This window comes from Silurus aristotelis, assembly GCF_946808225.1.
Source record: "Silurus aristotelis genome assembly, chromosome: 23".
NCBI lineage: Eukaryota > Metazoa > Chordata > Actinopteri > Siluriformes > Siluridae > Silurus > Silurus aristotelis.
This window is the reverse complement of record NC_139596.1, coordinates 5,096,857-5,109,155: the sequence shown is the minus strand read 5'-3', so window position 1 is coordinate 5,109,155 and position 12,299 is coordinate 5,096,857.

Below are 12,299 nucleotides of genomic sequence, written 5' to 3'. Positions count from 1 at the left end.
AAAAGCATGAACTAGTTTTTCTGCATCCTGTAACGACATATTTCTAATTTTAGCAATATTTCTAAGGTAAAAGAAGGCCATCCTGGTAATATTATCCACGTAAGCCTCAAAGGAAAGACTAGGGTCAATAATAACACCAAGGTCTTTGACAGCCGTACACGCTGAAACAGAAACACCATCCAGAGCCATCCTCAACATTGTTAAGCTGATCTCTCTCATCTGGCTTTGCTGAAATATACAGCTGTGTATCATCAGCATAGCAATGGAAGCGAATACCATGTTTATGTATAATTATACCCAAAGGCAGAATATATAAAGAGAAAAGCAGTGGCCCTAAGACAGATCCTTGAGGGACACCAAACTTTACCTCAGATAGCATGGAGAACACACCATTTATCAATCAATCAATCAATCAATCAAATTTTATTTATAGAGCGCCTTACAGCAACCAAAAGGAGCACAAGGCGCTTTCCAGAAAACCCATCCATCCATCCATCTTCTCCCGCTTATCCGATGCCGGGTCGCGGGGGCAGCAGTCTAAGCAAAGATGCCCAGACTTCCCTCTCCCTAGACACTTCTTCCAGCTCTTCCGGGGGGACACCAAGGCGTTCCCAGGCCAGCCGGGAGACATAGTCTCTCCAGCGTGTCCTAGGTCTTCCCCGGGGTCTCCTCCCAGTGGGACGTGCCCGGAACACCTTCCCAGGAAGGCGTCCAGGAGGCATCCGGAACAGATGCCCGAGCCACCTCAGCTGACCCCTCTCGATGTGGAGGAGCAGCGGATCTACTCCGAGCTCCTCCCGAGTGACTAAGCTTCTCACCCTATCTCTAAGGGATCGCCCAGCCACCCTGCGGAGGAAGCACATTTCGGCCACCTGTATCCGGGATTTTGTCCTTTCGGTCATGACCCAGAGCTCATGACCATAGGTGAGAGTAGGAACGTAGATTGACCGGTAAATCGAAAGTTTTGCCTTGCGGCTCAGCTCCTTCTTCACCACGACAGACCGGTACATCGACTGCATTACTGCAGAAGCTGCACCGATCCGTCTGTCAATCTCCCGTTCCACCCTTCCCTCACTCGTGAACAAAACCCCAAGATACTTAAACTCCTCCACTTGCGGCAGGAACTCCCCACCAACCTGAAGTGGGCAAGCCACCCTTTTCCGAATGAGGACCATGGCCTCGGATTTGGAGGTGCTGATTCTCATCCCAGCCGCTTCACACTCGGCTGCAAACCGTCCCAGTGCATGCTGAAGGTCCTGGTCTGATGAAGCCAACACGACAACATCATCTGCAAAGAGCAAAGACGAAATCGTGTCGTCACCAAACCGGACACCCTCCGACCCCTGGCTGCGCCTAGAAATTCTGTCCATAAAAATTATGAACAGAACCGGTGACAAAGGGCAGCCCTGCCGGAGTCCAACATGCACCGGGAACAAGTCTGACTTACTGCCGGCAATGCGAACCAAGCTCCTGCTTCGGTCATACAGGGACCGGACAGCCCTTAGTAAAGGGCCCCCGACCCCATACTCCCGGAGCACCCTCCACAGGCCGCCGCGAGGGACACAGTCGAATGCCTTTTCCAAATCCACAAAGCACATGTGGACTGGTTGGGCAAACTCCCATGAACCCTCCAGCACCCTGTAGAGGGTATAAAGCTGGTCCAGTGTTCCACGGCCTGGACGAAAACCACATTGTTCCTCCTGAATCCGAGGTTCTACTATCGGCCGTATTCTCCTCTCCAGTACCCTGGCATAGACTTTCCCAGGTAGGCTGAGAAGTGTGATCCCCCTATAGTTGGAACACACCCTCCGGTCCCCCTTCTTAAAAAGAGGGACCACCACCCCGGTCTGCCATTCCAGAGGCACTGTCCCCGACCGCCACGCGATGCTGCAGAGGCGTGTCAGCCAAGACAGCCCCACAACATCCAGAGACTTGAGGTACTCAGGGCGGATCTCATCCACCCCCGGTGCCCTGCCACCGAGGAGTTTCTTTACTACCTCGGTGACTTCAGCTTGGGTGATGGACGAGTCCGCCTCTGACCCCTCAGCCTCTGCTTCCTCAATAGAAGACGTGACGGCGGGATTGAGGAGATCCTCGAAGTATTCCTTCCACCGTCCAACGACATCCCCAGTTGAGGTCAACAGCTCCCCACCTCTACTGTAAACAGCATTGGTGGGGCACTGCTTTCCCCTCCTGAGGCGCCGGACGGTTTGCCAGAATCTCTTCGAGGCCAGCCGATAGTCCTTCTCCATTGCCTCACCGAACTCCTCCCAGGCCCGAGTTTTTGCCTCGATAACCACCCGGGCTGCAGTTCGCTTGGCCTGCCGGTACCCGTCAGCTGCCTCAGGAGTCCCACAAGCCAACCAGGCCAGGTAGGACTCCTTCTTCAGCTTGACGGCATCCCTTACTTCCGGTTTCCACCACCGGGTTCGGGGATTGCCGCCTTGACAGGCACCGGAGACCTTACTGCCACAGCTCCGAGCGGCCGCTTCGACAATGGAGGTGGAGAACATGGTCCACTCGGACTCAATATCTCCGGCCTCCCTCGGGATCTGGTCAAAGCTCCGCCGGAGGTGGGAGTTGAAGATCTCTCTGACAGGAGGCTCGGCCAAACGTTCCCAGCAGACCCTCACAGTACGCTTGGGTCTGCCGAGTCTGTCCAGCTTCCTCCCCCGCCATCGGATCCAACTCACCACCAGGTGGTGATCAGTTGACAGCTCCGCCCCTCTCTTTACCCGAGTGTCCAAGACATACGGCCGCAGGTCAGATGAAACAACCACAAAGTCGATCATCGACCTACGGCCTAGGGTGTCCTGGTGCCACGTGTACTGATGGACACCCTTATGCTTGAACATGGTGTTCGTTATGGACAAACTGTAACTAGCACAGAAGTCCAATAACTGAACACCGCTCGGGTTCAGATCAGGGGGGCCGTTCCTCCCAATCACGCCCCTCCAGGTGTCACTGTCGCTGCCCACGTGTGCATTGAAGTCTCCTAGTAGAACGACGGAGTCCCCAGTCGGAGCACTGTCCAGCACCCCTCCCAGAGACCCCAAGAAGGCCGGGTACTCTATACTGCCGTTTGGCCCGTAGGCACACACGACAGTGAGAGACCTATCCCCGACCCGTAGGCGCAGGGAAACGACCCTCTCGTTCACCGGGGTAAACTCCAACACATGGCGGCTGAGCTGGGGGGCTATAAGCAAACCCACACCAGCCAGACGCCTTTCACCATGGGCAGCTCCAGAGTTGTAAAGAGTCCATCCTCTCTCGAGGAGTGTGGTTCCAGAGCCCAGGCCGTGCGTAGAGGTGATCCCGACTATCTCTAGTCGGAACCTCTCAACCTCACGCACAATCTCAGGCTCCTTCCCCGCCAGCGAGGTGACATTCCACGTCCCTAGAGCTAGCTTCCGTGTCCAGGGATCGGGTTGTCGAGGCCTCCACCTTCGACTGCTGCCCGATCCTCTTAGCACCGGCTCCTTACGGTCCCTCCTGCAGGTGGTGAGCCCACTGGAAGGCGGCCCCACGTCGCTCCTTCGGGCTGAGCCCGGCCGGACCCTGTGGGGGAAGGCCCGGCCACCAGGCGCTCGCATACGAGCCCCAACCCCGGGCCTGGCTCCAGGGTGGGGCCCCGGCTGCACCATACCAGGCGACGTCACGGTCCCTGATGTAGTATCTCTCATAAGGGGTTTTGAACCGCTCTTAGTCTGACCCGTCGCCCAGGACCTGTTTGCCTTGGGAGACCCTACCAGGGGCATATAGCCCCGGACAACATAGCTCCTAGGGTCATTCGAGTACTCAAACCCCTCCACCACGTTAAGGTGGCAGTTCAAGGAGAGGCTTTCCAGAAAACAATAGACAATAAAATATAAGAACCTGTACATAAAAAAGCAGTTGAATCAGGGGCTACGTGTTAAAAGCTTGTAAAAATAAATGAGTTTTCAACTGCGATTTAAAAATACTCAGCACAGTGACGCATCGTATGTGTGCTGGAAGTGCGTTCCACAGCTTTGGTCCCTGGGCAGCAAATGACCGGCCTCCAAACTTTTTATATTTGTATTTGGGAGTGACCAGAGAGGTATGTCCAGAGGAGCGGAGAGTTCTGGCTGGTTGGTAGACCGCTATTAATTCAGCGAGGTAGGCCGGGGCCAGACCATAAACAGCAGGACCTTATACTCCACCCTAAACCGCACAGGAAGCCAATGAAGTGAACGGAGGACAGGGGTGATGTGTGAGCGTTTGGAGGTGTTAGAGAGAAGATGTGCTGCCACGTTTTGTACCATTTGGAGCCAAATGAGAAGTGTTTGATTAAGTCCAGTGTAAAGAGCATAACTATAGTCAATCCTTAAGCTGATAAAGGCATGTATAGCTTTTTCAAGGTCAGCTTGGGACAAAAATGATTTGACCTTGCTGAGTAGTCTTAACTGGTAAAAGCTCGCCTTCAAAACTGCACTGATCTGTTTATCGAAGTGCAAACCCAGGTTATGCACGGTAGGTGCAACAGTACCCACCCTAAAACAGCTGTTTATAAAGATATAAAGAGACAAGGATGGGACCTATGATGTCAACAGCCTCCTTCAAAATCCTGGCAGGAACAGCGTCTAGAGGGCAGGTGGTGGGGTTCAACTTGCGGACAGCTTTTTTGAGGTCCACAAGAGTAACTGTATCAAAGTTCTCTAGCACACATCGTGCCGCACGAGTAGACATGGCAACAGCGGGGACTTGTGTAATGTTTTGCCTAACAGACAAAACCTTGTTAAAAAAATGTTGTTTGAAAGCATTGCATGTGCTTACAGAAACGTCATCCAAGGCGACGGACACAGGATTTATGACAGAATTGATAGGGGTCCAAAGGATCGTTGGTTGACAATAAACTTTGGATCTTCTCTCTAAAAGCCGACTCGTGTGTTTCATTGAGACTTCCCTGTATACGCAGGAGAGCAGAGTTTGAGAGGAAAGGCTGAATTCAAGGGTATCCTGTCCAGGCGACAGAAGGCAATCCTGCCCAAGCAGCAGAGGATAAAACAATTGCTTACACAAACAAAAATAATAATAAAAATAATAATTAAATTAAATAAAATCACATGCCAAAACTCACAATATTACTTAAAAAGACATCGATATTTTCGAAGTATGGAGTCCAAACTTGCTGAAAAGCTTCAGTAGTCTGATGGGTAACACAGGTCAAGAACTCTAAGGGAATCATTTCTCTAATAATCTTGTGCCATCCTTTCAAAGATGGGGGTTTGTCATTGACCCAGGTTAATAACATATTTTTTCTAGTAGCAAAGGCTAGAATATCAAATAATTGTTATAATAATAATAATAATAATAATAATAATTATTATTATTATTATTATTATTATTATTATTATTCATTCATGAATGAATGAATTATTATTATTATTATTATTATTATTATTATTATTGAATTTGTTCCGCAGGGGTCTGACCAGAAGACCCAAAATCAAAGACAACGGGTCCATCTGTAGCTCCAGTCCAAACATATGGCTCATAAAACAACAACTTTTGACCAATAAGTTCTAATTATAGGACAATTCCATTATAAGTGGGTGTAATCTCCCATTTCCACCTTACATTTAACACATAATGGTGAATTATTTGAGTCAAACTTGCTTCTAAGAAGTGGTGTAATATGCAATCTATGCACAATCCTGAGCTGAATAGCTTTGGCCCTATTGCAAATAGATATCTTATTTGCCTTACTCCAGATAAGTTCCCATTCCTCCTCTGTGATGGTCAATTGTAACTCCCTTTCCCATAAGCTTTTAAGTTCTGTGTACACCATCTCGTATGAACAGAGAGCGCTATTAAAATAATTTATCTGCTTACATGATAGGGGTTCAGCAAATACTTATCCATAACTGACATGGAGGAATTGGTGACCAGAGTAGTATTTTTAAAGATGTAGTCAATAAAAAAAACTTTTCTTTCGGCTTCTCCCATTAGGGGTCGCCAGAGTGGACCATCCGCATGTTTTGATTTGGCAGGTTTTTATGCTGGATGCCCTTCCTAACGCAAACCACCCCATTTATTTGCTTGTGACCGGCACTAAGGCTTGTGCAACCCTAATGGCTGGGGTTGGTTCCCTGACCGGGGATTGAAGCCGGGCCGCAGCAGTGAGAGTGCCGCATCCTAACCACTAGACCACCAGGGAACAGTCAATAATTTGAAAAAATCTAACAAAATTATATCTGGGCAGCTTATATTTTATTACCAAATCTTCAAAAGACATTAAAGAACTTCCAGTAAACAAATCACTTAGTCATAAGTGTTTCAAGCTTTAAAAATTAGAGTCTGACAGACTTAGTGCAAACTCTGGGTTATTATAAATGGAAGTTAGAGGAGAAGACCAATCCTGCCCTCTATTCTACATATAATAGACCAGGCCTTCCACTTATTTCATACATTTCTGTTATCACATAATGACTTAACTACCTTTAAGCCTTAAACTAATAATAGATTCTTTAGAAAGCAAGACGACTGAAAAGACTCCAAGTCAAGCTAAATAAATCCAGGGTCCTCTTTAAGCCATTCAGCCATGAATCTTAGCTGGCAGGCCAACTGATAATTTCTCACATTTGGAAAGCCCCAAAAAGAACTGGAAAGAGAATTTTAGAGAGTTTTAGTCTAGGCTTCTGCTTATTCCATATAAATGAACTAAGCCATACGTTAGTAACAGTATCATCTGTATTGGATAAAGAAACCTGGGCATTACATTCATCTTCTGGCCATCTAATTAGATCATTCCAAACTTTATCCAACAGTCGTATAAAATTTGCTTTAGACAGTTGACAAATTGTGGGGGTCATTTTGATTCCTATCACCAAGGCCAAACCTTAAAACCTGTAAAATAAATAAAGCCACTTCACTTGGAGGAAGGCCTTCTCTGCATCTAAAGATAAGACAAGGGTGTCAGTATTGCAATTGTGAGAAAGCTCAAGCACATTAAGAAGTTTAATATTGTTTCTGGAACTTCTACCCTTAATGAAACCTGTTTGGTGTTCGTCAATTATAGAGGGAAGTATTTTTTCTAATCCCAATGTTAGGATTTCGGAGAGCAGCTTTAAATCTACGTTCAACAAAGAGATTGGTCTGTAGGACCCACAACTCCCTGGATCTTTTTCTTTAATTAAAATAAGAGAGACACTGGCCTCTCTCAGTGACTGAGGCAACCTATTTATCATTAATGAATGGTCTTAACAAACTAACAAGGGATCACTTCGCTCTCTAGGCCTCTGGACCCAGAGATTTACCAGATTGTAGCCTGTGTAAAGCCACTATGGCTTCTTCCTTTGAAAAGGGGGCATTTAAGACCAGTCTTTGTTCATCAGATATACGTGGGAGTGTTAACCTGTTAAAAAAACTTTTCATAGCTGTATCTTATTGAGGAGAATATTCAGACTGATATAAATCTAAGTAAAACTGCTTAAATGTAGAATTTATAACCCCCAGAATCAAATAATTGTTCTCCCATTAAATCCCTAATAAAGGTAATGAATTGTTGGCCTCATTTATTCTTCAATAAATAAGACAAATACTTATTAGGTTTATTGCCATGTTCATACAAGCTTTGCTTTGAAAATACTATTTTAGTTTAAGCCTGCTGTGATAACAACGAGTCTAAGGAGGCACCTATTACACTCAGTTTCTCCAAATTAACAGAAGAAGGATCATTTGCATGATCCTTGGTAGCCATTCGAAATTCTGATTACAGGCCTTCCTGCTTCTTTGATTGTTTCCATTTTTTTGTAATAGAATAGAATAAAGCCAATCCTCTGATGTAGGCTTTACAAGTTTCCCACAACAGGGACGAATCATTAATTGACCTCGAATTAACTGACCAAACAATCTTGAATTAGTATGAAATTGAAGATATGAAATAAATTTACTATTTTTGCGCAATAACGTGTTGAATCTCCAGTTCTTAGTAGACTTTGAAGGTCTTCCCACTAACATGTCCAGTATTACCATAAAATGATCAGAAACAACAATATTACTTATAGTACAACTCAAGATATATTGCAAAATTGCACTAGGAACAAAAAAAACTATCAATCTTAGAATACGACTTATAAAGAGGGGATTAAAATGTAAATTCTGTTTGCAGTGGGTTAAGAGTACGCCAGACATCAGTGTAGCCCATCTCTTTACACAAAATTGATAGTTTCTGATATGTTATATAGGCTACTTGCGATTAGCACCATAGCGCCTAAACGGCTAACGTTATACTCTTCTGGTTTAATACTGGATTGTAATTTGTACATTTATTTGGTTTTACAGTTTGACCACACACACACGCACACAACTAAAATTAAACTACGACATCGACCATATGTGTTCATTGTGAGTTCAGCACGAAAGGAATAAAAGACAAAATCTAAATCTAAGTTAATGTTATCATTTCATAGGTAACAGATAGCTACCCACTACTGCTAGTTATCAAGGAGGAGAAATCAATTTGACCAATCCACTTATGTCTAAGATTAAAGTGCTTAGTACTTAATACTGTCATTCAAATAGGTCTCCTGCAACAGGGCCAAATCAACCCGCCCTTTACTTATCCAATTGAAGACTTTCCGAATTTTAAGTTTACCATGCAAACCTATTACATTCCATGTAGAAACTTTTTAATTGTTATTAACCATCTATACAAGGTACATTCGGATGCAATGAGGGCACAAAGAAGCTACTGAAGTAAACTGAAGCCTTCAGGATACAATCCTCTGCACTAAAATTTCACAGAGAGTAAAGAAACACAAATATACAAAAATAAATAACACACTCATTTCTAGGCAGTGGAATTGAGAAACCAAAAGTAACATCATCGGAAGATATTAACAAAAAACATAAAAAAGAACCAAAACAGATTTAGCTGAGAAAAAAAAGAAGAAAAAGAAAAAAATAGAAAAGGGAGCATATTCCCTTCTTATAAAGGCAACTCAGGTCCAAGAACCATACTTTCGTTCAGAAAATCCCGAACAGAACGCTTTCAAATGCGACTCACTCAAGAAGTAAACAAGCTTACCAATGCTAATGAATACGAAAATTCATATTTTCACAATACCTCATATTTTTTATGAAAAAGTTAACGTATTATATAATATAGTATGTAAAGTCATGTTTTTATTTTTTTTTACGATTTTCATGAAATGATTCCTTTAAAATTCATATTTTACCACTTAATTTAATATTTTTAATATCTTTTGATCCAAGTTTTTTCATGTAAGTTTTTTACTTACATATTGCACTTTTGACGTTTTTTCATTAAATGATGCTTATGAATATGACCATTTTTAATTTTTAAATAACTATCACGTTTTTAATGAAAAAGTAATATTTTTGTTAAAACATGATTTGTGTAATCAAGTATAATCATAAAAATTTATTTGCTAATAAATAAGAAAAATATGGATTTTTTTAATATAAAAAGTCATATTTTATTCTAAGCGTAATGTGTCACCTTTATATTTGCTATGTTATACATACCAGGTTTTTCTTCTTTGATGAAATTATGATTATGAACATGAAAATTCTTATTTCTGTAATAACAAATATTTATATGACAAATGTCAAATTCTGATTTATCTCATATCTCATTATAAACATGCACAATTATCATGGTCAAATGCATTCTTGCAAGTGCAAATACGCTTGGTTCGAAAAACCGCTTTTTCTTCGTCCTAGAAGCCTGAGACTTGCGGAATCGCATTTTTTTTGGCGCCTAAGAAGCTCATACTTGACAGCACGTAGAAGGTTTTGCCAAATATTAGCTGTTGGTTCGTTTTTGATTATTTATGACTTTCCAACCCATTTTCATTCTCTTTTTGAAGTTTATAATTGGTATTGATATATATTGGTAGTTTTTTCTTATAAGTTTTACACTTATTAATATTAAAATTTATATTTTCTTAATAACTCATATTTTTGTTAAAACATGATTTGTTATGTCACCTTTTTTGTTTACTTATTGCAATTTTAAAGTTTGTTTAATAAAAAAAAACTATGCTTATGAATATGAAAAATCATATTTTGACAATAACTGTGTATATATTAAAAGAATAATTTTTATGTCCAAAAAATTATTTTTTATGTCAGTTTATTATTTTCTGTTCACTTATTCCAATATTTAATGATTTTCTATCAAATTATGCTTTTAAATATCATGTTTTAAAAATAAAATTGTTATATTTTTGTAAAAACATGATTTGTCAGATTCTTTTTTCTTTTATATAATTTCAATTTTTAAATGTTTATTCATGAAATTATGCTTATGAATGACATTTTTATATATTTTTTAAATAAATATCTTTTTTTAATGAACAAAGGCATATTTTTGTCCAAACATAATTTGTCATGACACCTTTTTCGTTTACTAATTGCATTTTTTAAAGGTTTTTTAATGAAAATTAAATTTTTCATAATTCATATTTTTACAATTCATATTTTTTTATAATAAAGGTTACCGTGATTTTTAATGAAATTATGATATATAATTTTATATAATTTTATGAAAATTATATATTTTAATAAAAACAATACATCTTTAAAAAAAAAAAATTTTTTGCATTTTAATGTTTTTAAGTTAAATAATGCTAAAGAATATGAAAAGTTATATTTTTCACAATACATTTTTAAAACTTGTTTTGTGATATCATGTTTTTTGATTGAATGATTTCACTTTTTAACAGTTTTTCATTAAATAATTTTTTGGTATATAAAAATTCATATTTTACCAATAGTCATATTTTTGCAAACATGGTTAACATGAAACCTTTTTTGTTCACTTACTGCACTTTTTTACGATTGTCCATGAAAATATTCTTCTGTATATGAAATTTTATATTTTACTAATTAATTGCATATTTAAGCAAAACGTTATTTCGTCAAACCATGGTTTGTCATGTAAAAGTTTTCAATTTACGTATTGCACTTTTTAATGGTTTTTGATGAAATTCTGCTAATTTATATTTTCACAGTAACATATTTTTATGAAAAAAATATTTTTTTTTTATGAAATTAGGGTTATGAGTATGAAATGTAATATTTTAATTAAAATATTTTTTTTTATAAAGTCAGATTGTTTTAAACCATTGTTTGTCATATCAAATAATCATATATTTTTGCGCTGAATATTTTTTCTTTTAATGGTTTTTAATAAAATTATGCTAATGAATATAAAGTTATAATTTCACATTATCTTGTAAAAACTTGATTTGTCACATCACGTTTTTCATTAAATTATCCTTTCAATGGAAAATTTTTTTTTTTACCAATTAATTTCATATTTATATGAAAAAAGTCATGTTTATGTCAAAACATGGTATATCATAAAACCTTTTTTGTTCACTAAATGCACTTTTAACTATTTTTACTGAAATAATGATTATGAATATTAACATTTATATTTTCACAATAACTTGTAAAAACTTGATTTGTCATTTCATGTTTTTTATTGAATTGTTGCATTTTTTTGTGAATGCAATGCACTTCTGTATTTTTTTAAAATACAGAAATGAAATTATTCTAATGAATATAATAATTTATATTTTATAAATTAATTTAATATTTTTATTTAAAAAAAATGTATTTTTCTCTCAAACCATGGTTTTTCATGTAAGTCTTTTGCTTACGATTGCACTTTTTATTTTCATTAAAATATGCTTATGAATATGAAGTCATATTTTCACAATAACTCATATTTTTTATAAAAAAAGTTTTTTTTTTAAAGAAATTATGGTTATGAATATGAAATGTAATATTGTAATAAAACAATTATTTTTTTATAAAAGAAGTCAGATTTTTTTCAAACCATTGTTTGTCATATCACTTTTTGCAATAAATATTTGCACTTTCAACGGTTTTTAGTTAAATTATCCTTATGATTATGAAAAGTCAATTTTACAATAACTTGTAAAAACTTGATTTGTCATATCACTTTTTTCATTGAATATTTGCACTTTTTTACGGAAGGGCATCGCATTCACAAAGAGAAAAAAAATCACAGAAAGGACTTAAAATTTCATAATTATGAGATCCTGAGACTAACTCATAATTATGACTTATTATCTCATAATTACGACTTATTATCTCATAATTATGACTTATTATCTCATAATTAGATTATACTGTCTGTTTGGCCCGTTATAATTACTCATAAATATTTCCCTTTTTGCGAGCTACATTTGCTACAAAGACTTACCGTAACTAAATTAATTAGCAGGAGTGGTCAGGTCAGTGAGGAAATGTCCAATAGCTAACAAACTAATATACAGTCA